Below are 24,770 nucleotides of genomic sequence, written 5' to 3'. Positions count from 1 at the left end.
TTCGGCATTCACTATGCTGGGTCTTCCACTTCGCTCTTCGTCGTGAACGTTAGTTCGGCCATTTTTAAATTTTATGACCCATTGACGCACTCCACCTTCAGTGATTATGTTGTCCCCATGCACTTAACAAAGCTGCCGATAGATTTCTATCGGTGTACAGTTTTCTGCAGTCTGAAACCTTATTACAGCACAAGCTTCACACTTCGCGGCATTTTCAATTAACGCTGACATTTCAAACTGTCACAGTAACTCAACGGAGTACAGCACGAACCTCTCACTAGCACGGATGCCGACTGAGCGGCGGAATGCCATGACACCAAGATGGCCGAGCTAGCCCCGCTCCTAACGGACAAAAACGAAAACGTAATGTATTTTGTGGATAGCCCTCGTAATTCTAATTTCGTTCTAGACGGCTGCAGGTCCTTAATGGTATCCGTTCCTTCGCACATGTCCGAAAGAACAGACACCATATCTGTATAAGTACATGTTGTTGTTGTGGTCTTCAGTCCTGAGACTGGTTTGATGCAGCTCTCCATTCTACCCTATCCTGTGAAAGTTTCTTCATCTCCCAGTACCTACTGCAACCTACATCCTTCTGAATCTGCTTAGTGTATTCATCTCTTGGTCTCCCTCTACGATTTTTACCCTCCACACTGCCCTCCAATGCTAAATTTGTGATTCCTTGACGCCTCAGCACATGTCCTACCAACCGGTCCCTTCTTCTCGTCAAGTTGTGCCACAGACTCCTCTTCTCCCCAATTCTATTCAACACCTCCTCATTAGTTATGTGATCTACCCATCTAATCTTCAGCATTCTTCTGTAGCACCACATTTCGAAAGCTTCTATTCTCCTCCAGTCCGAACTATTTATCGTCCATGTTTCACTTCCATGCATGGCTACACTCCATACAAATACTTTCAGAAACGACTTCCTGACACTTAAATTTATACTCGATATTAACAAATTTCTCTTCTTCAGAAACGATTTCCTTGCCATTGCCAGTCTACATTTTATATCTTCTCTACTTCGACCATCACCAGTTTTGCTCCCCAAATAGCTAAACTCCTTTACTACTTTAAGTGTCTCATTTCCTAATCTAATTCCCTCAGCATCACCCGACTTAACGCGACTACATTCCATTATCCTCGTTTTGCTTTTGTTGATGTTCATCATATATCCTCCTTTCAAGACACTGTCCATTCCATTCAGCTGCTCTTCGAAGTCCCTTGCTGTCTCTGACAGAATTACAATGTCATCGGCGAACCTCAAAGTTTTTATTTCTTTTCCATGGATTTTAATACCTACTCCGAATTTTTCTTTTGTTTCCTTTACTGCGTGCTCAATATACAGATTGAATAACATTGGGGAGAGGCTATAACCCTGTCTCACTCCCTTCCCAACCACTGCTTCCCTTTCATGCCCCTCGACTCTCATAACTGCCATCTGGTTTCTGTACAGATTGTAAATAGCCTTTCGCTCCCTGTATTTTACCCCTGCCACCTTTAGAATTTGGAAGAGAGTATTCCAGTTAACGTTGTCAAAAGCTTTCTCTAAGTCTACAAATGCCAGAAACATAGGTTTGCCTTTTCTTAATCTTTCTTCTAAGATAAGTTGTAAGGTTAGTATTGCCTCACGTGTTCCAACATTTCTACGGAATCCAAACTGATCTTCCCCGATGTCGGCTTCTACCAGTTTTTCCATTCGTCTGTAAAGAATTCGCGTTAGTTTTTTGCAGCTGTGACTTATTAAACTGATAGTTCGGTAATTTTCACATCTGTCAACACCTACTTTCTTTGGGATTGTAATTATTATATTCTTCTTGAAGTCTGAGGGTACTTCACCTGTCTCATAGATCTTCCTCACCAGATGGTAGAGTTTTGTCAGGACTGGCTCTCCCAAGGCCGTCAGTAGTTCTAATGGAATGTTGCCTACTCCCGGGGCCTTGTTTCGGCTCAGGTCTTTCAGTGCTCTGTCAAACTCTTCACGTAGTATCGTATCTCCCATTTTATCTTCATCTACATTCTCTTCCATTTCTATAATATTGTTCTCAAGTACATCGCCCTTGTATAGACCCTCTATATACTCCTTGCATCTTTCTGCTTTCCCTTCTTTCCTTAGAACTGGGTTTCCACCTGAGCTCTTGATATTCATACAAGTGGTTCTCTTTTCTCCAAAGGTCTCTTTAATTTTCCTGTAGGCAGTATCTATCTTACCCCTCATGAGATAAGCCTCTACATCCTTACATTTGTCCTCTAGCCATCCCTGCTTAGCCAGTTTGCACTTCCTGTCGATCTCATTTTTGTGACGTTTGTATTCCTTTTTGCCTGCTTCATTTACTGCATTTTTATATTTTCTCCTTTCATCTATTAAATTCAGTATTTCTTCTGTTACCCAAGGATTTCTACTAGCCCTCGTCTCTTTACCCACTTGATCAACTGCTGCCTTCACTATTTCATTCCTCAAAACTACCCATTCTTCTTCTACTGTATTTCTTTCCCCCATTCCTGTCAATTGTTCCCTTATGCTCTCCCTGAAACTCTGTACAACCTCTGGTTCTTTCAGTTTATCCAGGTCCCATCTCCTTAAATTCCCACCTTTTTGCAGTTTCTTCAATTTTAATCTGCAGTTCATAACGAATAAATTGTGGTCAGAGTCCACATCTGCCCCTGGCAATGTCTTACAAATTAAAACCTGGTTCCTAAATCTCAGTACATAGAACTGAGGAAGTTCTCCTCAAATCCAGCGAGGAATGCAATGTGTGTAAGACTGAAGGAACGGAAAGATAGGACATAGGTAGTAACTTCCGTGGCACCTGATGGTGAGTATGCATCAGAAGGTGTAGGAGAAGAAGAGATTAGGTTATATCTGGCAACTAATTCATGTCTTGCATCTACTAGCCTATGAGACTAATGAGGGCTAGTGAGGAATCCATCGCGAGTGGGAACTTCACTCAAAAATGAGAGGAAAAGCCTATGTCACGCATGTCACGTGTGTGATACACACGAATCGCCAACACTGTTGATGACAGTAGTGTACAAGCTGTCAAATGTGATTCCCTATGATTAATCTTCCTGATTTACAGGGACTTTTATTTTACTATTTCATATACTTGTCAAAGGTAATAATAATTTCAACAATTTTTTATGTTTCGTAATGTTTCCAAACCCTCCCCCCCCCCCCCCCCCGCATGAACCATGGACCTTGCGGTTGGTGGGGAGGCTTGTGTGTCTTCAACAGTACAGATAGCCGTACCGTAGGTGCAACCACAACGGAGGGGTATCTGTTGAGAGGCCAGAGAAACGTGTGGTTCCTGAAGAGGGGCAGCAGCCTTTTCAGTAGTTGCAGGGGCAACAGTCTGGATGATTGACTGATCTGGCCCTGTAACACTAACCAAAACGGTCTTGCTGCTTTGGTACTGCGAACGGCTGAAAGCAAGGGGAAACTAAAGCCGTAATTTTTCCCGTGGGCATGCAGCTTTACTGCATGATTAAATGGTGATGGCATCCTCTTGGGTAAAATATTCCGGAGGTAAAATAGTTCCCCATTCGGATCTCCGGGCGGGGGCTACTCAAGAGGACATCGTTATCAGGAGAAAGAAAACTGGCATTCTACGGATCGTAGCGTGGAATGTCAGATCCCTTAATGGGGCAGGTAGGTTAGAAAAGTTAAAGAGGGAAATGGATAGGTTAAAGTTAGATATAGTGGGAATTAGTGAAGTTCGGTGGCAGGAGGAACAAGACTTTTGGTCAGGTGAATACAGGGTTATAAATACAAAATCAAATAGGGGTAATGCAGGAGTAGGTTTAATAATGAATAAAAAATGGGAATGCGGGTAAGCTACTACAAACAACATAGTGAACGCATTATTGTGGCCAAGATAGACACGAAGCCCACGCCTACTACAGTAGTGCAAGTTTATATGTCAACTAGCTCTGCAGATGATTAAGAAGTTGATGAAATGTATGATGAGATAAAATAAATTATTCAGGTAGTGAAGGGAGCTGAAAATTTAATAGTCATGGGTGACTGGAATTCAAGAGTGGGAAAAGGGAGAGAAGGAAACGTAGTAGGTGAATATGGATTGGGGCTAAGAAATGAAAGAGGAAGCCGCCTGGTAGAATTTTGCACAGAGCATAACTTAATCATAGCTAACACTTGGTTCAAGAATCAAGAGAGAAGGTTGTATACATGGAAGAACCCTGGAGATACTAAAAGGTATCAGATAGATTATATAATGGTAAGACAGAGATTTAGGAACCAGGTTTTAAATTGTAATACATTTCCAGGGGCAGTTGTGGACTCTGACGACAATCTGTTGGTTATGAACTGTGGATTAAGAGTGAAGAAACTGCAAGAAGATGGGAATTTGAGGAGATGAGACCTGGATAAACTGAAAGAACCAGAGGTTGTACAGAGTTTCAGGGACAGCATAAGGGAACAATTGACAGGAATGTGGGAAAGAAATACAGTAGAAGAAGAATGGGTAGCTTTGAGGAATGAAATAGTGAAGGTAGCAGAGGATCAAGTAGGTAAAAAGACGAGGGCTAGTGGAAATCCTTAGGTAACAGAAGCGATACTGAATTTAATTGATGAAAGGAGAAAATACAAAAATGCAGTAAGTGAAGCAGGCAATAAGGAATACATACGTCTCAAAAATGAGATCGTCAGGAAGTGCGAAATGGCTAAGCAGGGATGGCTCGAGGACAAATGTAAGAATGTAGAGACTTATCTCATGAGGGGTAAGATAGATACTGCCTACAAGAAAATTAAAGAGACCTTTGGAGAAGAGAGAACCACTTGCATGAATATCAAGTGCTCAGATCGAAACCCAGTTCTAAGCAAAGAAGGGAAAGCAGAAAGGTGGGAGGAGTATATAGAGGGTCTATACAAGGGCGATGTTCTTGAGGACAATGTTATGGAATTGGAAGAGGATGTACGTGAAGATGAAATGGGAGATATGATACTGCGTGAAGAGTTTGACAGAGCATTGAAAGACCTAAGTCGAAACAAGGCCCCGGGAGCAGATAACATTCATTAGAACTACAGACGGCCTTGGGAGAGCCAGTCCTGACAAAACTCTACCATCTGGTGAGGAAGATGTATGAGACAGGCGAAATTCCCTCAGACTTCAAGAAGAATATAATAATTCCAATCCCAAAGAAAGCAGGTGTTGATAGATGTGAAAATTACCGAACTATCAGTTTATTAAGTCACAGCTGCAAAATACTAACGCGAATTCTTTACAGACGAATGGAAAAACTAGTAGAAGACGACCTCGGCGAAGATCAGTTTGGATTCCGTAGAAATGTTGGAACACGTGAGGAAATACTGACCTTACGACTTATCATAGAAGAAAGATTAAGGAAAGGCAAACCTACATTTCTAGCATTTGTAGACTTAGACAAAGCTTTTGACAATGTTGACTGGAATACTCTCCTTCAAATTCTAAAGGTGGCAGGGGTAAAATACAGGGAGCGAAAGGCTATTTACAATTTGTACAGAAAGCAGATGGCCGTTATAAGAGTCGAGGGACATGAAAGGGAAGCAGTGGTTGGGAAGGGAGTGAGAAAGGGTTGTAGCCTCTCCCCGATGCTATTCAATCTGTATATTGAGCAAGCAGTAAAGGAAACAAAAGAAAAATTCGGAGTAGGTATTAAAATACATGGAGAAGAAATAAAAACAGAGACAGCAAAGCATTTGGAAGAGCAGTCATACGGAATGGACAGTGTCTTGAAAGGAGGATATAAGATGAACATCAACAAAAGCAAAACGAGGATAATGGAATGTAGTCGAATTAAGTCGGGTGATGCTGCGGGAATTAGATTAGGAAATGAGACACTTAAAGTAGTAGATCAGTTTTGCTATTTGGGGAGCAAAATAACTGATGATGGTCGAAGTAGAGAGGATATAAAATGTAGACTGGCAATGGCAAGGAAAGCGTTTCTGAAGAAGAGTATAGACTTAAGTGTCAGAAAGTCATTTCTGGAAGTATTTGCATGGAGTGTAGCCATGTATGGAAGTGAAACATGGACGATAACTAGTTTAGACAAGAAGAGAATAGAAGCTTTCGAAATGTGGTGTTACAGAAGAATGCTGAAGATTAGATAGGTAGATCACATAACTAATGAGGAGGTATTGAATAGAATTGGGGAGAAGAGGAGTTTGTGGCACAACTTGACTAAAAGAAGGGATTCGTTGGTAGGACATGTTCTGAGGCATCAAAGGATCACAACTTGATCCCTTGGCAACAGGCACAGGGCAACTTGGAGGGTACAAATCGTATAGGGAGACCAAGAGATGAATACACCAAGCAGATTCAGAAGGACGTAGGCTGCGGTAGGTACTGGAAGATGAAGAGGCTTGCACAGGCTAGAGTAGCATGGAGAGCTGCATCAAACCAGTCTCAGGACTGAAGACCACAACAACAACAACAACAATGTTTCGAAAAGGCTTACATTTTTGCATTCAAAACCGGGAAATGTGGCAGTTTTCTGTAGTTTAGTGTATAATTTTAATTTCTGAGAATGCGATAAGAGATATAAAAATTTTATTGTTTATCGAGAGAAAATTACAATTTTAGTTAGTCAGCATCATTGTAGAACTAAAATATGTGATTATTGACTAGTTATGTGAATTATAAAAGAGCAAAAATGTTGTACACAATATTGTATCTTAGGAAAATGACTATGCATCAGTGGTTTGCCAAAATTTTGCAGCAAACCACCCAAAACAGCTTTTGTGTCTCGATAATATAGCTGATTGAAGTTTGACAGTATAAACATTGCTGAGAGGAGATATCGATATTAGTTCAGGAAGTGAACATGTTTTGGGCATTTGCTATTTTGTATACTGGTATAAGGCCTGGTGTAAGACAGGTATGTAGTCTTGCGCTCCTACTGTTCAATCTGTACATCGAAGAATGAATCATAGAAATAAAAGAAAAGTTCAGGGGTGGAATTAAAATTAAAGGTGGAAGGATATCAACAATACGATTCGCTGATGACAGTGACAGTGAAAGTGAAGAAGAATTACATGATCTGCTGAATGGAATGAGCAATCTAATAAGTACAGAATATGGATTGAGAGTAAATCGAAGAAAGACGAAGGTAATGAGAAGTAGCAGAAATGCGAACAGCGAAAACTTAATAGCAGGACTGATGGTCACGAAGTAGATGACGTTAAGGAATTCTACTACATAGGCAGCAAAATAACCAATGACGGACGGAGCAAGAAGGACATCAGAAGCAGATTTGCACTGGCAAAAAGGAAATTCCTGACCAAGAGAAGTCTATTAGCATCAAAAATAGTTCTCAATTTGAGAAAGAAATTGCTGAGAATGTACGTTTGGAGCACAGCATTGTACGGTAGTGAAACATGGGCTGTAGGAAAACCTGAAAAGAAGAGTCAAAGCATGTGAAATGTGTTGCTACAGACGAATGTTGAAAATTGCGTGGACTGATAAGATAAGGTACGAGGAGGTTCTGCCCAGAATCGGAGAAGAGAGGAATTTGTGGAGAAGGGACAGGATGATAGGATATACAGAGTGTTTCAAAATGAATGTACGGGTTTTAAGGCTTCGTAGCTTTTATTACGTTCACCTTACAAATATAAATAATACATCAAATGAAAGAGCAGCTCAAACAGTTTTGTTTCTGTACCTGTTCGCAAAGGGACGAAACTGGAACGACCAAGAGTGACTGAAGAACGTGCTGAACGAGTGAGAGTCTTTCACGCGTAGCGCCAAGAAATCAGTTCGGATGGCTAGTCGTGATTTAGCATTTCCAGTTATGTCTGTGGATACTTTTAAAGAGATACTTAAAACTACGTCCGTATCGTCTGCAGTTGTTGCAAGTCGTAAAAAGCCTACAGCGTACGGTTTATGTGTCAACTTTGCAAACGGAACGTTGCTCCACGACGATGAAGATTTTCTGGATCGTGTCGTCTTCAGTGATGACTTGACATTTCACCTAAGTGAAAATTTGTAAGAATAACTGTTTCAGCTCTTCTTTCATTTAATGTATTATTTATAACTGTAACTTGAATGTAATAAATGCTACAGAGCCTTAGAAGCCGTACATTCATTTTGAAACGCCCTGTATATTAAGACATCAGGGAATGACTTCCATGGTACTAGAGGGAGTTGTAGAGGGCAAAATCTGTAGAGGAAGGCAGAGATTGGAATACATTCAGCAAATAATTGAGAACGTAGGTTGCAGGTGCTACTCTGAGATGAAGAGGTTGGCGCAGGAGAGGAATTCGTGGCGGGCCGCATCAAACCAGTCAGAAGACTGATGACTAAAAAAATTCGGAACGATTATCGCGCTTCTGTCACAGTATTAATCGTACTTCTTAGATATATCGTACGTGTTATTGAACATTACTTGTTGTAGGAGATGGAGGAAACTAAAAGAAAGGAACTTGTCAGACACCTTCAACAAACTTCTTCACAGCTAAACCACATGGAAGTAGTTATATATCTGTAAAGGAAGCGAAAAGAAACACTATAATTCTCAGTAACAAATGCTCTTGAACACAGAATGCGGCATACCGCTGTGTCCCAGAACACTAGAAAAACAACGAGTGGTGTATTCGGGCAGTATGGTTTCATAATTTAGTGTCATCATAATTACCTTCATCTACATCTACGTCTACATCTACATCTACATGGTTACTCTGCAATTCGTACTTTAGTGCCTGGAAGAGGGTTCATCGAACCATTTTCATACTACTTATCTACCATTCCACTCTCGAATGGCGCGAGGGAGAAAGGAACACCTAAATCTTTCTGTTCGAGCTCTGATTTGTCTTATTTTATTATGATGATCATTTCTCCCTACGTAGGTGGGTGTCAACAAAATATTTTCGCTTTCGGAAGAGAAAGTTAGTGACTGAAATTATCGCCGCAAAGAAAACCGCCTTTGTTTCACTGACTGCCACCCCAACTCGCGTATCATATCAGTGACACTCTCACCCCTATTGCGCGATAACACGAAACGAGCTGCCCTCTTTGCACTTTTTCGATGTCCTCCGTCAATCCTACCTGGTAAGGATTCCACACTGCGTAGCAATATTCCAGCAGAGGACGGACAATTGTAATGTAGGCTGTCTTTTTAGTGGGTTTGTCGCTTCTTCTAAGTGTTCTTCCAACAAAGCGCAGTCTTTGTTTCGCCTTCCCCACGATATTATCTGTGTGGTCTTTCCAATTTAGGTTGCTCGTAATTGTAATTCGTAGATATTTAGTCGAAATGACAGCCCTTAGATTTGTTCGATTTATCGTATACCCAAAATTTATCGGATTTCTTTTAGTACCCATGTGGATGACCTCGCACTTTTCTTTGTTTAGTGCTAGTAGCCACTTTTCGCACCATACAGAAATTCTCTCTAGATAATTTTGTAGTTGGAATTGATCGTCTGATGATTTTACTAGACGGTAAATTACAGCGTCATCTGCAAACAATCTAAGGTGCGCGGAACGCCAGATATCACTTCTGTTCTACTCGATGATTTACCGTCTATCACTACGAACTGTGACCTCACTGAGAGGAAATCACGAATCCAGTCACTCAACTGAGACGATACTCCATATGCACGCAATTTTATTAATAGTCGCTTGTGAGGAACGGTATCAAAAGCCTTCGGGAAATCTAGGAATATGGAATCGATCTGAGATCCCTTGTCGACAGCACTCATTACTTCATGGGAATAAAGAGCAAGCTGTGTTGTACAAGAACGATCTTTTCTGAATCCGTGTTGGTTATGTATCAATAAATCATTTTCTTCAAGGTGATTCATAATGTTCGAGTGCAGTATATGCTCCAAAATCCTATCGCAAATTGAGGTCAGTGATATGGGTCTGTAATTCAATGGGTTACTCCTATTTCCTTTCTAGAATACTGGTGTGATCTGTGCTACTTTCCAGTCTTTAGGAACAGACTTTTCTGTCTAGTGAACGGTTGTATATGATTGCTAAGAAAGGCGCTATTGTACCTGCATACTCTGGAAGGAACCTGATTAGTATACCATCTGGATAGGAAGACTTGCCTGCACTTAGGGCGCGGGCACTGCCGACCGTCCCTCAGTTCGCTTTTGGGCACACACAACTAGTAGAGGCTACCTGTCATGCAGCCGTCTTACACGAATTCTGTGCATGCGCGAAATTACCTGGACATGAGTACCTGTTTCTCAACTCTTTGTCCACCACTGCCCACCTATGGGATGGGGTGGAACAGCATACCGTAGGGCATAGGGCAGGGCCGGCCAAACACTGCACAGTGTGCAGACGTGCGGTAGTGCTGCACATGTGCGCACGTGTGCGACAGCGAGCGACAGCGACATCTGTTATTAGACATGTGTCCTAAATGAAGGGCGGCGGCTCCGCTTCCCTGTGGTACAAGCAAGAGCACAACATATCCAGTCTCGTTTACCCCTGGTGACTGTAACCTTAACAGAGCAGTACTGAGAAATGGCAAGTACTGTGAAAAAGCAAAGGACGGGAGATCTATGTTCTCAGTCGTTTAAAAATGACTGGGAACTGCAATTCTTTTTTGTAGCCGTTGGTGAAAACTCACAGTGTTTGCTTTGCCGCCGAATAATAGGCGTCCAGCGTAAGTTTTCAATTGAAAGACATTACAATACATACCACAAAGACGAGTGTAGTGTACTCAACAGTGAAGAACGACAAGCAAAATTAAATGTCCTTCAGAAAATGAATGAGACACATCAACTTGATTTTACTGTACGTCAAAGTAACTGATACTTCTTGAACTCTTAGTTTCTTGTGTTACATTTATGTCTTTTTTACTGTACGCTGTACAATGTACTGTTTTCAATTTTCCAGAATGACAACCACACTAAATCTTCACTGCAAGCAAGTTTTAAAATCGCATTAAGAATAGCACAATCTGGGAAACCCTTTTCCGAAGGGGAGTTTGTGAACGGGTGTCTGGTTGATGCGGTCCGCCGCTCGTGGTCTCGCGGTAGCGTTCTCGCTTCCCGAGCACGGGGTCCCGGGTTCGATTCCCGGCGGGGTCAGGGATTTTCACCTGCCTCGAGATGACTGGGTGTTTGTGTTGTCCTCATCATTTCATCATCATCCAGGAAAGTGGCGAAATTGGACTGAGCAAAGATTGAATAATTGTACGGGCGCTGATAACCACGCAGTTGAGCGCCCCACAAACCAAACATCACCATCATCATCATCATCACTGGTTGATGCTGCAGAACTTGTGTGTCCCACGAACGTTAGCAGTTTTCAAGAAATCAGTCTATCCAAACAAACAGTGACAAGACGTATCAGTGCTATGGCAGGCGATCTGCACAGGCAGCTAATAAATAAGACTAAATACTTTGTTGCTTTCTCTGTTGCGCTCGATGAAGCAACAGATCTTACAGATACAGCACAGGTTGTGATATACATACGACATGTCGATAACGCACTTTGTGTAACAGAGGAGCGACATCTGTGCCTAGAAACATGCACTACATGAACGCTGACGGCTGCGGCGTGCACGCTGTAACACGGAAGTTGCACATGTGCAGGAGCACCGCACGCGTGCAGAATTTCTGGCCGGCCCCGGCATAGGGTATACATCGTTCGGCATCTGATAATCCACTGTCATTAGGTAAGACCAGTTTGACTACTAATACAAACTGTAGACAATTTTGGCATCCTATCAATGTTTCTGATGTTCGCCATTGGTTTAAGCTGTGTCTCAGTAGTTCTCAGATTTACATACATTGTTATTAAACACTAAAGAAACTATCGACATAGACAGCAGTAAGAGTACACATTTGCATTGCCTCTCTAGATAGAGTTGTCATCAACCTACAGAATGGTTTGATCACCACAGTGGTTTACAAGGTACGATCCTCTTGGAGATGGTATGCTCACACTTTCCTCTGACCTTCGAATTGACTTAGTCATCCAGGTTTTGGGATCTACAGTTTAATGTGGACTCCAAATCACGATGCAATTCGACATTTTGCTGGCAAAACAGGTGTAAAGTGCAACAGCAAAAAGAGTCGCATTACAGACGTGGGCTCGAATCCTAAGACCTATGGAATTATATTCCTAATGCAACCACCGTCAAAATTCATTGTGGCTACTGGCTGATAGAACTGAGTATGCTGATTGATTTACGTATGTATCCCATTTCTATCAATGCGTCTGTAGTTGATACAGCAACTGAGTACACATTTTGTATTTAAAAATAACTTTTTACCATTAATTAAATCTGCAAGAATTCTTATAAGTGATAATATTATTTACATGCATTACATACATTTCCGGTATTTTTCTTTACCTTATACTACAGATTAAAAATATTTAGGATATCGAAAGAACAGATGCCAATTAAAATTTGAAAATGTGCAAATAACAAAGAAATTGTTGTTAACACTCTTAAAATGGGAATATGAGCAACAACTCACATAGAGTTTCCTCTGTGGGAGGTCACATAGAAATTTTAGAGGCCTGGCAGCATCAAATTTCCAGTAGTACAACACTTTCATTTAGTTCGAGAAAAACCAATAATATTAGCATCCTCAAGAAGATACAATGCACACTCACGTGAGATAGTAACAAGAAAATTTTAATTCCCAAGAACTGTTTCCATGTTTCCATGGAAAAAAATCTTCATGATCACACTGCTTAAACAAGAATCTTCACTTCAGGACAAGGTAAGAGACATACTAATTCCGCTTACAATCCAAGCAACGCTACGAAAAAAGGCATATGACGAAAGGCTAGGTAAAATCCAGCAACACTCCGGGGGAGACATAGTACTTCTACGCATTCATCCACATTCTTCAGCTCTACCTAAGAAAAACCGTAAGTGGCTCATACTGTTCAACACACAGATCCATACAGGATAGTAAACATACCACCCGCGGAAAATTATCTTTTGGCACCACAACAATGGTAAAAAAATCAAGGGATTTTGTTGCCACCACGAAGTACAAATATATGTACGAGCATACATTTGCAAATCGTAATACGAAAAGTTAAATGTCAAGTGTACTAGTGTATGAGCAATGTCACGCAATCAAAAACCAACTGATAAAAATTTTACTATAAAATGTCAATGTATTCACTATATTGTGAACCCCGTGTATTTCCTCAGCTACTGCACCTTTTCAGCTCCTTCGAATTTTACAACTGTAGTCTACTTTCTAAACAAGGTTTAGATAATCTTTCTTCCATGTATTTAACCGTAGCTACCTTCAAAAATTCAAAATAACGCAGACCAGTCATCATTGTCAAAAATTTTCTTTGAAACTACAGATACTATAAACGTTCCTTTTTCTTCCGTCTCTCTTCCAAGATTAGTCGTACTAGATTGTCAAGCCGAATATGGCTGATGTCAATGTTGTCAACATAATACCTGCATTGCCATCACACTGTTAAGTATGGTACCTATATTCTGTCGGAGGACAGAGTCACAAGAATTTGTACTATTCTTTCTGAAGCTAATGGAAACAGACCAACTACACTTTTAAATCTTATGGCCAACAGGACTCAAACCCGACCTTCTCCTTCGGGACAGCGACACCACCTCGAGACCAAGAATCGGCTTAATCATGTACATACTTCTGATAGCAAATAGTTCTTTGCGATATATAGCTATATTTTTGTAAGCTGTCCACGTTCATCCCTCCTATTCATATAAACGTTTGTTTTCCGTTGTTTCCCTAAATGGTATAAGGCCAATATGTGGACAGTTCTTATGTGGAAGGTCGATTTCTTTCCCTAATTCTGCTTCCTTTCGACATTCGTTTATAGTGACTACTCACTTTTTCTATATCCGTTGTCCTGTTTCACAGCCAGTTAAACCCTATTCCGCTCCCTACCCTTCCCGGCGATTCATTGAAGATTTGAACTTCCATGCGCACCGTCAGCCTGAAAAATTCAGAGAGTGATTTTATTCATGGCGTATGAGCGACGTCAGCGGAGTAACGAAGGTGTCAGCTTGAACTAACCTCTAAACAACAGATGTGCATTCCACCAGTGAGCAGGCAGTGTTAAGTAGTGGACGTTGTTGAGTCACAAATCCCAGTGGAGCAACCGCTATAAATCAAGCACTCAAGACATCCTCCAGAATCTTTTGAAGAAGAGAAAAATGTGTGCGAAGTTTGTCCCCCTTATCTTGACTCCCGAAGAAAAACAATGACTCGTGGGCTCCTACCAAGGCTCGACTGAAATGCAACAGGCAGACTATTCTTTTCTGGAAAAAATCATAAAGGATGACGAGACATCGGTGTTGTCAATACGAACCAAAGGCAAAACCGTATTGTGCAGAAATTCACATGAAGGGTCAACGCTTTGATGACATAATCCACATTCAAGCCAAAGTAATACGCGAGTTGAACAACATTCCAGTTTCTCATGGTTGTATGAACGATCTGTGCATTGACTTTAGTGGGGGGAAACTATGCAGAACACCTGAAGCATTACAACAACAATCTTAATGTTCTCTGTTTTTAATTAATAAAGCCGCGAAACTTTTTCGGCTGACGGGGCATAACACAGGTTCACAGGGCTGAGTTTATTCTCTCCCTTTAAAGAAAAGCTGGATTTTGACACACCTCAATGTTTATAGCGTCATATCTCCTGAACTATGTGTCGTACACTAATATATTTTTGGTAAGTACGTTCAGTTGTATATGTGGACACGGTCTGCGAAATGAGTTGAAAATAGAGTTAAAAGTAAAGAAGTAATGTTTATGTGATCGCTCTAAGCCTGTGGTTATAGCTTGATACCAGTGCCTACCAATTTTAATTGTATATTACAGCACTGAAGGTGGTCACTAAGTGACCGAAAATCGATTTTGCTGACAATAAAACAACAAAATACGGCCAATGCTGATTTTCCTTCCAATTCTATCTACTATTTGGTCGTGGTGCACACAACACGGTATGGAGTCGCCAGTCAATAAGAAGTAATAAATTCAAACGTAATGCTGATACTGAAGTTTTACTGCATGAATAGCGAAAATGTAGTAAGAGATAAAACGTTTTCTTTTAATTTTCCTGTGTGTGTGTGTGGGGGGGGGGGGGGAGGGGGGGAATTGTCTGCTGGAAGTCGTTAAATGCTATTATTCTTAAATATTTGATGAATTTTTCAGTGTGTGCTGATGCAATAGCTCCATACTTCATAATCATATACAACCGCTCGCTCGACAAAAGATCCGTAACAAAAGACTAGAAAGTTGCACAGGTCACTTCAGTATTCAAGAAAGACAGTGGGAGTAATCCCCTGATTTACTGGCCCATATCAGTTACGCCGATATGCTGCAAGATGTATTGTGTTCGAACATTATGAGTTATCTCGAAGAGAACGCTGTATTGACACGTAGCCAACACGGATTTAGAAAACATCGTTCTCTTGAAATACAACTAGCTCATTACTCACATGATTCACGGCTTGTAATCAAATTGCGTGCTTATGGAATGTCATCCCAGTTTTAGATTCGTGATTCTCTGCCAGAGACGTCACAGTTTGTAGTAATTGACGAAAAGTCATCGAGTAAAACAGAAGTGATTTCTGCCGTTCGCCAAGCTGCTGTTACAGGCTCTCTGCTGTTTCTTATTTAGGAGACCACCACAACGAAAATAAAACTTCAATGATGTCCACCCCAAATCCTATCATATCAGTGACACTGTCTCCCCTGTTTCGCGATGATACAAAACGTGTTGATCTTTAGGAGACAAGCTGAGCAGCCGTCTTAGGCTATTTGCAGATAATGTTGTCGTTTATCGCCAAGTACAGTCATCAGAAGATCAAAACCAATTGCAAACCAATTTAGATAAAGCGTATGAATGGTGCGAAAGTTGGAAATTAATCCCAAATAATGAAAAGTGTGAGGTCATCTACACGAGTGCTAAAAGGAATCCGTTAAACTTCGGATACGCTATGAATTAATCAAATCTAAAGGGCGTATATTCAACTAAATACCTAGGAATTACGAACAACTTAAATTGTAAAGAACATATAGAAAATTTTGTGAGGAAGGCATACCAAAGACTGCTTTTTATTGGCAGAACACTTAGAAAATGTGACAGATCTACTAGAGAGACTACCCACACTATGCTTGTCATTCTCTTTTGGAGTACTGCTGCGCGGTCTGCGCTCTACATCTACATCTATACTCCGCAAGCCACCTGACGGTGTGTGGCGGAGGGTACCTTGACTTCCTCTATCGGTTCTCCCTTCTATTCCAGTCTCGTATTGTTCGTGGAAAGAAAGATTGACGGAATGTCTCTGTGTGGGCTCTAATCTCTCTGATTTTATCCTCATGGTCTCTTCGCGAGATATACGTAGGAGGTAGCAATATACCGCTTGACTCCTCTGTGAAGGTATGTTCTCGAAACTTCGACAAAAGCCCGTACCGAGCTATTGAGCGTCACTCTTACAGAGTTTTCCACTTTCGCGATTACTAAATGATCCTGTAACGAAGCGCGCTGCTCTCCGTTGGATCTTCTCTATCTCTTTTATCAACCCTATCTGGCACGGATCCCACACCGGTGAGCAGTGCCCAAGCAGTGGGTGAACAAGTGTGCTGTAACCTACTTCCTTTGTTTTCGGACAGTACTTCCTTAGGATTCTTCCAATGAATCTGTCTGGCATCTGCTTTACCGACGATTAATTTTATATGGTCATTCCATTTTAGATCACTCCTAATGCCTACTCACAGATAATTTGTGGAATCAACTGCTCCCAGTTGCTGACCTGCTATATTGTAGCAAAATGATAAAGGATCTTTCTTTCTATGTATTCGCAGCACATTACACTTGTCTACATTGAGATTCAAATGCCATTCCCTGCACCATGCGTCAATTCGCTGCAGATCCTCCTGCATTTCAGTACAATTTTCCGTTGTTACACCTCTCGATATACTACAGATCGGATTAACGGAGTACATCGAGAAAGTTCAAAGAAGAGCAGCGCACGTTTTGTATTATCGCAAAACAGGTGAGAGAGTGTCACAGGTATGATACAGGATTCGGGGTGACATTATTAAAAGAAAGGCGTTCTTCGTTTCGGCGGAATCTCCTCAATACATTTCAGTTACCAACCTTCTCCTCCGAATGCGAAAATATTTTGTTGATGCTGACTTACATCGGGAGAAACTCCCAACATAATAAAATAAGGGTAGTCAGAGCTCACACGGGAAGATGTGGGTGCTGGCTTTTTCAGACGCTGTTCGAGAGTAGAATAATAGAAAATTAGTGTGAAATTGATTCGATGAACTCTTTGCCAAGCACTCAATTGTAATGTGAAGAGCAGCCGGGTGATCAAAAAGTCAGTATCAATTTGAAAACTGAATAAATCACGGAATAATGTAGATAGAGAGGTACAAATTGACACACGTGCTTGGAATGACATGGGGTTTTATTACAACCAAAAAATACAAAAGTTCAAAAAATGTCCGACAGATGGCGCTTCATCTGATCAGAATAGCAATAATTAGCATAACAAAGTAAGACAAATCAAAGACGATGTTCTTTACAGGAAATGCTCAATATGTCCACCATCATTTCTCAACAATAGCTGTAGTCGAGGAATAATGTTGTGAACAGCACTGTAAAGCATGTCCGGAGTAATGGTGAGGCATTGTCATCGGATGTTGTCTTTCAGCATCCCTAGAAATGACGGTCGATCACGATACACTTGCGACTTCAGGTAACCCCAAAGCCAATAATCGCACGGACTGAGGTCTGGGGACCTGGGAGGCCAAGCATGACGAAAGTGGCGGCTGAGCACACGATCATCACCTAACGACGCTCGCCAGAGATTTTTCACGTGTCTAGCAAAATGGGGTGGAGCGACATCCTTCATAAACATCGTATGTTCCAGCAGGTGTTTATCAGCCAGGCTGGGGATGATGCGATTCTGTAACATATCGGCGTACCTCTCACCCGTCACGGTAGCAGTTACAAAACCAGAATCACGCATTTCCTCGAAGAAAAAAGGCCCGATAATGGTAGATGTGGTAAATCCCACCCATACCGTGACTTTTTCGTCGTGCAATGGAGTTTCCACGACAGTTCTAGGATTTTCGGTAGCCCAAATTCTGCAGTTGTGGGCGTTGACAGACCCTCGGAGCGTGAAATGAGCTTCGTCGGTCGACAACACGTTACTCAACCAATCGTCATCTTCCGCCATCTTTTGAAACGCCCACACCGCAAATGCCCTCGGCTTCACTAAATCGCTAGGTAACAGTTCATGATGCCGATGGATTTTGTACGGATAGCATCGGAGGGTACGCCTAAGTGCCAACCAAACAGTAGTGTATGGAATGCCGGTGGGACGTGCGACTGCACGAGCGCTGACTTACCCGTGCATAGACGAACCCGCTACAGTCTCCATGTCTTCCTGAACTGTCTCTGCATCATTACGCCTTGTGCTCGGTCGGCCATTACGGGGTCTATCGTCTAAACAACCCGTGGCGTCGAACTTCGAAATCATTCTCGCTACAGCTGCATTTGTCAACGGGCCTTTACCCGTTCGAATCGCCTTCCTATGGCGATAGGATCGTAACGGTGAACTGGCACATTCCCCATTCTGATAATACAGCTTGACTAAAAGCGCCTTTTCAGGTAACGACAACATGCTGCGACTGCTGGCGCATCTGATTCTCTCTCTCATTACAGCTCCTTTTATACACGATTGTCATGCGCAGTCACTGACGCTTTGCTGGCCAGCGCCATCTGTCGGACATTTTGTGAACTTTGTTTTTTTTTGTTCTAATAAAACCACATGTCATTTCAAGCATGTGTGTCAATTTTTTACCTCTCTATCTACATTATTCCGTGGTTTATTAAGTTTTCAAATTTATACTGACTTTTTGATAACCCGGTAGATGTAATTTGCGCGCCATGAGTTACGTTACCTCAAGACTTGAACACAGTTTCTAAATTTAATACTTGGCTTATTGTATTTAACCTTTAACGTAGGATTAACCCTATTCATTAGTGATCACCACAGTATTTTAAATTTGTAAATTAATTCGGTGAACAGTTACACGAAATCGAAATTTAGTTCCCGCAGGAAGCCGTTAGGCGGACGTCCTGCAAATGGTTCCGGGTGGTACACGCTGGACTTTAATGCACGAGTGCTGGCTAGCTACGACACCTTTTACCTTCCGTGGTTGCTGGGAGCCGAGAACGACAGCGGAACGCGTTTCGCCCGGCTTCCGTTATGATTGAAGTTGCTCCCCAGAGGCGTTGTCCGCTTGCGGGGATGGGCCCGTATAAACAAACGTGATTCTGTGTCTGCTGCGTTTTTCGACTCCGCTTTAGCACTTTAGACCGGCAGTGTCCGCCGCGGCTATCTACATGTAAATCGCGAGCGCCAGATTGGGCGGCGGAAGAACATCAGAGTCAGATGAAAAACATTGCCGCTTGTCGCGTTTCCTGTGCGCGTGACGTCTGCGAATTGTGTGCAGCAACGGAAAACGTGGGATTTGTCGAAGAACTGCACGCATGCCCTTAAATTTGCGATTCGCTGCGACAACGAACCCTCGTTCAGAAAGAGAGGCATAGCGCACCTGTATTTCATACGGCAGCACCAAAAATTTCGCGGCCAAATGTTTCCGAAAGAAAAAATTCGTACGCCTCGCAGATCACCCTCGTCTTTCTCCGTAAAGACACAGTAGTCAGCGGAATGCTTCCAACAATTTTAGTAATGCTGTAAACACTAGTGCTAAATTAAAAGCCTTTTCTGTCTATCGGTTCCTATTTGCAATCACGATAAAGATGAGAGACAGCATTGCGCGGTCACTCATAAAAAATTATTATATTTTCAAATGTTATTAGGCAGCACACAGAACGCACACTACGTAAATCATGTTGTAAATCTGTATTTAAGTGGCGGCCGGAGTGGACGAGCGGTTCTAGGCGCTACAGTCTGGAATCGCGCGGCCGCTACGGTCGCAGGTTCGAATCCTGCCTCGAGCAGCGATGTGTGTGATGTCCTTAGGTTAGTTAGGTTTAGGTAGTTCTAAGTTTTAGAGGACTGATGACCACAGCAGTTAAGTCCCATAGTCCTCAGAGCCATTTGAATTTTGTATTTAAGCGTAATCATAAATGAGAAATTTTACAATGTATTTTCTGTCAAATTATGTCTCATATTTTGACTATTGTCGGGGAAACAACTTCTAGCGTACTGCTAAAAGAATTTTTCTGGAATTACATGTGTTTGTGTCCGTGCCTTAAGAATCCAGTTTTTCTCAACAGAAACGCGTGCATGTTGCGGCAAAGGCAGGCTTGCCTGTGGAACAAGAAGAGACCTTTCTGGGAACTTTCCAATAAGCTATTTGTTCGCAGATCGCTCGGAATATCTGTTCACTTGGACAGAGAAAATATCTGTCCTGGAAGTAGATTATCGCCGGTTGCAACAACTAAGTAAAAGTCGTTATTAGGAAATAGACATTTGATGGTCATCGTAGAAGGAACTTTCGCGTTACCGGAACCATGTGGTAGCCAGATATTAACACCACGATCGTAACAGTTTGTGAGGGAATTTGTTTGGCAGATGCAGAAGGTGGCTCCAAGAAGAGTGCAAGAAATGATTTTTTAATGCTGTACACCACTGGCTAGAGAGAGTACAATTGACGAAACAGTGAGAGTGAGTTATGCTAAAACAACAGCAGGAGTTGGACAACGCTGTTATTTTACATCCATTGAGAAGAACACTTCGAACGTTTTTCCACACAGAGTTGTTCTGTTAGATCCTGGAGGAGTCAAGATGCCTGACCGGCAGTTGGTGCTAAGAGAGAGTTTAACTCGAATGAAAGGAAAAAAAAAACAGTTTGTTAATCCTATTTTACGTCGTTACTGGGTACGACTTAAAATGATGTCACCATGAATTATCTAAACCAACTGTAATACAACATTTTTTGTGTTTGGATGGTTGAATGGCACGTTCCGAAAGAAAATTAAGAAAAAAGATTGAGAAATGGTTCAAATGGCTCTGAGCACTATGGGACAACATCTGTGGTCATCATTCCCCTAGAACTTAGAACTACTTAAACCTAACTAACCTAAGGACATCACACACATCCATGCCCGAGGCAGGATTCGAACCTGCAACCGTAGCTGTCACGCGGTTCCAGACTGAAGCGCCTAGAACCGCTCGGCCACACTGGCCGACAAAGATGAAGAAGATGAGTCTACAGAATAACAGATCAACTGTGTGACTGGACTAAAGAGTTTCTAGCAAACAGAACGCAGCATGTCATTCTTAACAGAGATAAATCTTCAGACGTGAAAGTAACTTCGGGTGTACCCTAAGGAGTGTTGTAGAACCATTATTTTTCACAATATACAGCGTGACCCAAAAGTCCTTTAATATTGTTCTGCAAGTTTTGCAGAACAGCTTCTGTGAAGTTTGGAAGGTAGGAGGCGAGGTACTGACAGAACTAAAGCTGTGAGGACGGGCCGTGAGTCGTGCTTGGGTGGCTCAGATGGTAGAGCACTTGCCCGCGATGGGCAAAGGTCCCGAGTTCGAGTCTCCGTCCGGCACACAGTTTTAAACTGCCATGAAGTTTCATATCAGCGCACACTCCACTGTAGAGTAAAAATCTCATTCTGGAAACATCCCCCAGGCTGTGTCTAAGCCATGTCTTCGCAATATCCTTTCTTCCAGGAGTGCTAGTTTTGCAAGGTTCGCAGAAGAGATTCTGTGATGTTTGGAAGGTAGAAGACGAAATACTGGCAGAAGTAAAGCTGTGAGGACGGGGCTTGAGTCGTGCTTGGGTAGCTCAGATGGTAGAGCACTTGCCCGCGAAGGGAAAGGTCCCGAGTTCCAGTCTCGGTCCGGCACACAGTTTTTTTTTCTGCCAGGAAGTTTCAAAAATGCACTAAATCGCAGAATACTGTAGGTAGACAGCTAAAAATTGGTGCACATGCATGGAGTTACATGTGATTTCATTGAAACCGAAAACCAGCACAAAAAGTGACTAACAGACTACTGTAGACACTAACAAGTCAGTGACACCGCACGAGAATCGTATATAAAATGAACTGCAGTAAACGACCATTGAAAGGTACGACTTTTATACCGGGTGGCGCACCACCTCATATTGCCACACACTTAAAAGACCTACTGCGCACATCGTTTGGTTAGGATCGTGTGCTGAGCTGCCACGTCCGTCTTGGTTGGCCTCATATGTCCCCAGGCTCAGTCCATGTGATTATTGGTTGTGGGTTCGTTTACCCGAAGTCGCAAGTCTACAGCGATCGTCTGACCTCATTAGGGACGCTAAAAGACAATATCCGATGACAATTTCTCACCATATCTACTAAAATGCTGTACGGTACTGTTCTTAACATTGTCCCTAAACAGATATTGTTGATGAATGATGGCCGACATGTTAGGCATTTGTTATAAAGAACATCATTTTTGCTAAAAATCAATTGTTATGCTAATTATTGATTTTGTATCAGATGAAGCGTCATCTGTTGCTCATTTTGTGTAAATTACGTGGTTTCAATAAAACCCCATGTCATTTCAAGTATGTGTGTCAATGTTTACCTCTCTACTTACATTATTCCATGAAGTACTTCTAAAATGTTAGCGGGATCTTGGGTCACCCTGCATATAAATCAAATTGTAGATAACGTCGGAGGTTCCATCAATCTTTTAACGGATGATGCTGTTGCCTACAGAGAAATTGCAATGCTAGAAAATTGTACTGAAACGCAGAAGTTGCATATGGTCGTCGCTTATCGCAGGGATTGGTAATTGATCCTCAACATAACATACGTAAGATATTGTAGAAAATCCCGCCCGGCTAGCCACGCGGTCTAACGCGCTGCTTCCCGAGCAGGAAGATGTGCCGGTCCCCAGCACGAATCCGCCTGGCGGATTAACGTGAGGTCCGGTGTGCCGGCCAGCCTGTGGCAGGTTTTTAAGGCGGTTTTCCATATGCCTCGGCGAATGTGGGCTGATTCCCACTATTCCCCCTCAGTTACACTACGTCGGCGATTGCAGCGCACTGTCTCCATGTACGCGTACACCATTACTGCTCTACCACACAACCATTTGGGATTACACTCGTCTGGTATGACATGTTCACAAGCGGCGTAGGAGGGGGGAGGGAGGACAATGGGGGCCAAACCGCACAGTAACCCTGATAACCTTGGGTTCGATGTGGGGCGGCAGTGGGGTGGGTCGACTGCTGTGGCTTGTTGTGGGGTTGTGGACCACTGAGGGCTAAGGGGGAACGAAGCCTCACAATCGTTTCTAGGTCCCCAGTTCAATAAACGCACACACTGTAGAGGTACTCCGTGTTGAATGACCACACTATTTTAGAACGAGCACTGGAAGCAGTACATCCATAAAACATGCAGGAGTGTGCTTACAAAACAATTTAAACAGGACCGACCACAGAAAACTAATCGCAGACAAGGCAGTTATCAAACTGATATTCCTTGAAAGAATCCTGAGGAAGCGTATTGCTTCGACACGGAGGTGGCTTACAAAACCCTCGTTCGACCAATACAGTACTTGAGTACAGTATTGTATAAGTAAGTGAGTGGTGTCTGTTCTTTCAGACATGTCCGAAAGAACATACACCACGTGGAATCCGCAGCTGTGATACATTATGTGTAAATTGAAGGTAGAGAGGAGGGGTGAAAAAGGAAAGCGGGAGATTACTGATGTCAGTTGCATCGGGGCAATACGCAGAGTCAGCTGCGGCGAGTGAAAACGTGTGCTGGACCTGGATTAGAACACGGAATATCCTACTTATTAGGCAAGTGCGTCAACCACTGTGCAATCCAGGACACATTGTTATTGCAACTACGCTGTCTATCTTGGTAAGCCTCACGGTCGATCGACATTCCCACTGAGTGTCACTTATCCGCAGTCCCTGTCAATTTCCTCCATGCTCGCTGCTCTAGGATTCCCACAGGAGTTCGGACGTACTTGTGCATCCGCACTGAAGGAGGTGGATCTATTGCCCATAGAGGCAAATCAGTTATATGAGTGCGTGGTGTCTCTCCCCCTCCCTCTTCCCCCCGCCCCCCCCCCTGCCTCCTCCACTTTCAATTTACACATAATGTATCACAGCTGCGTATTGCAGGTGGTGTGTGTTCTTTCAGGCATGTCTGAAAGAACAGACACAACGCATTCATATAATTGATGGATCCACCTCCTTGAGCGCGGAATGCATAGGTATGTCCAACCTGCTGTGGGAATCTCCGAGTAGCGAGCATGAAGGAAATGGACAGTGACTGCAGATAAGTGGCACTCGTTGGGAATGTGGGTTAGCCATGAGGAGGCGTGCAGCGATTATCCGCGCAGTTGCAATAACAATGTGTCCCGGGTGGCGCAGTGTTGAACGCACCTGCCTAGTAAGCAGGAGATTCCGGGGATTGAATCCCAGTCAGCACAGATTTTCACAAGTCGCTGGTGGTTCTCCATAATGTCCCAACGCAGCTGACATCAGTAATCCGTTCTCTTTCCTTTCCTTTCTTCCCCCTCCCCACCTCCAATTTACATACTTGAATACTGTTCATCTGTCTCTGATTTGTATCAGATAGGATTGATGAAGGGAATGGAGAAGATGGTTAAAAATGCAGGGAGTTTCTTTACACATTTACATATTCATTTAGAGAGCGCCGTAGCCCAATAGAGATGACCAGCCAACTTCTGTGGTAGACTCTGCAAGGAATGTGTGCTTTCTCAGAAGAACCAGCATACATATTACTACCTCCTACGTAGGCTGCTCGCATATCTCGAGCCCATACGGGCGCTTCCCAACA

This window comes from Schistocerca americana, chromosome 7 (assembly GCF_021461395.2).
Source record: "Schistocerca americana isolate TAMUIC-IGC-003095 chromosome 7, iqSchAmer2.1, whole genome shotgun sequence".
NCBI classification, from domain to species: domain Eukaryota; kingdom Metazoa; phylum Arthropoda; class Insecta; order Orthoptera; family Acrididae; genus Schistocerca; species Schistocerca americana.
This window is presented reverse-complemented; position numbering follows the sequence as displayed.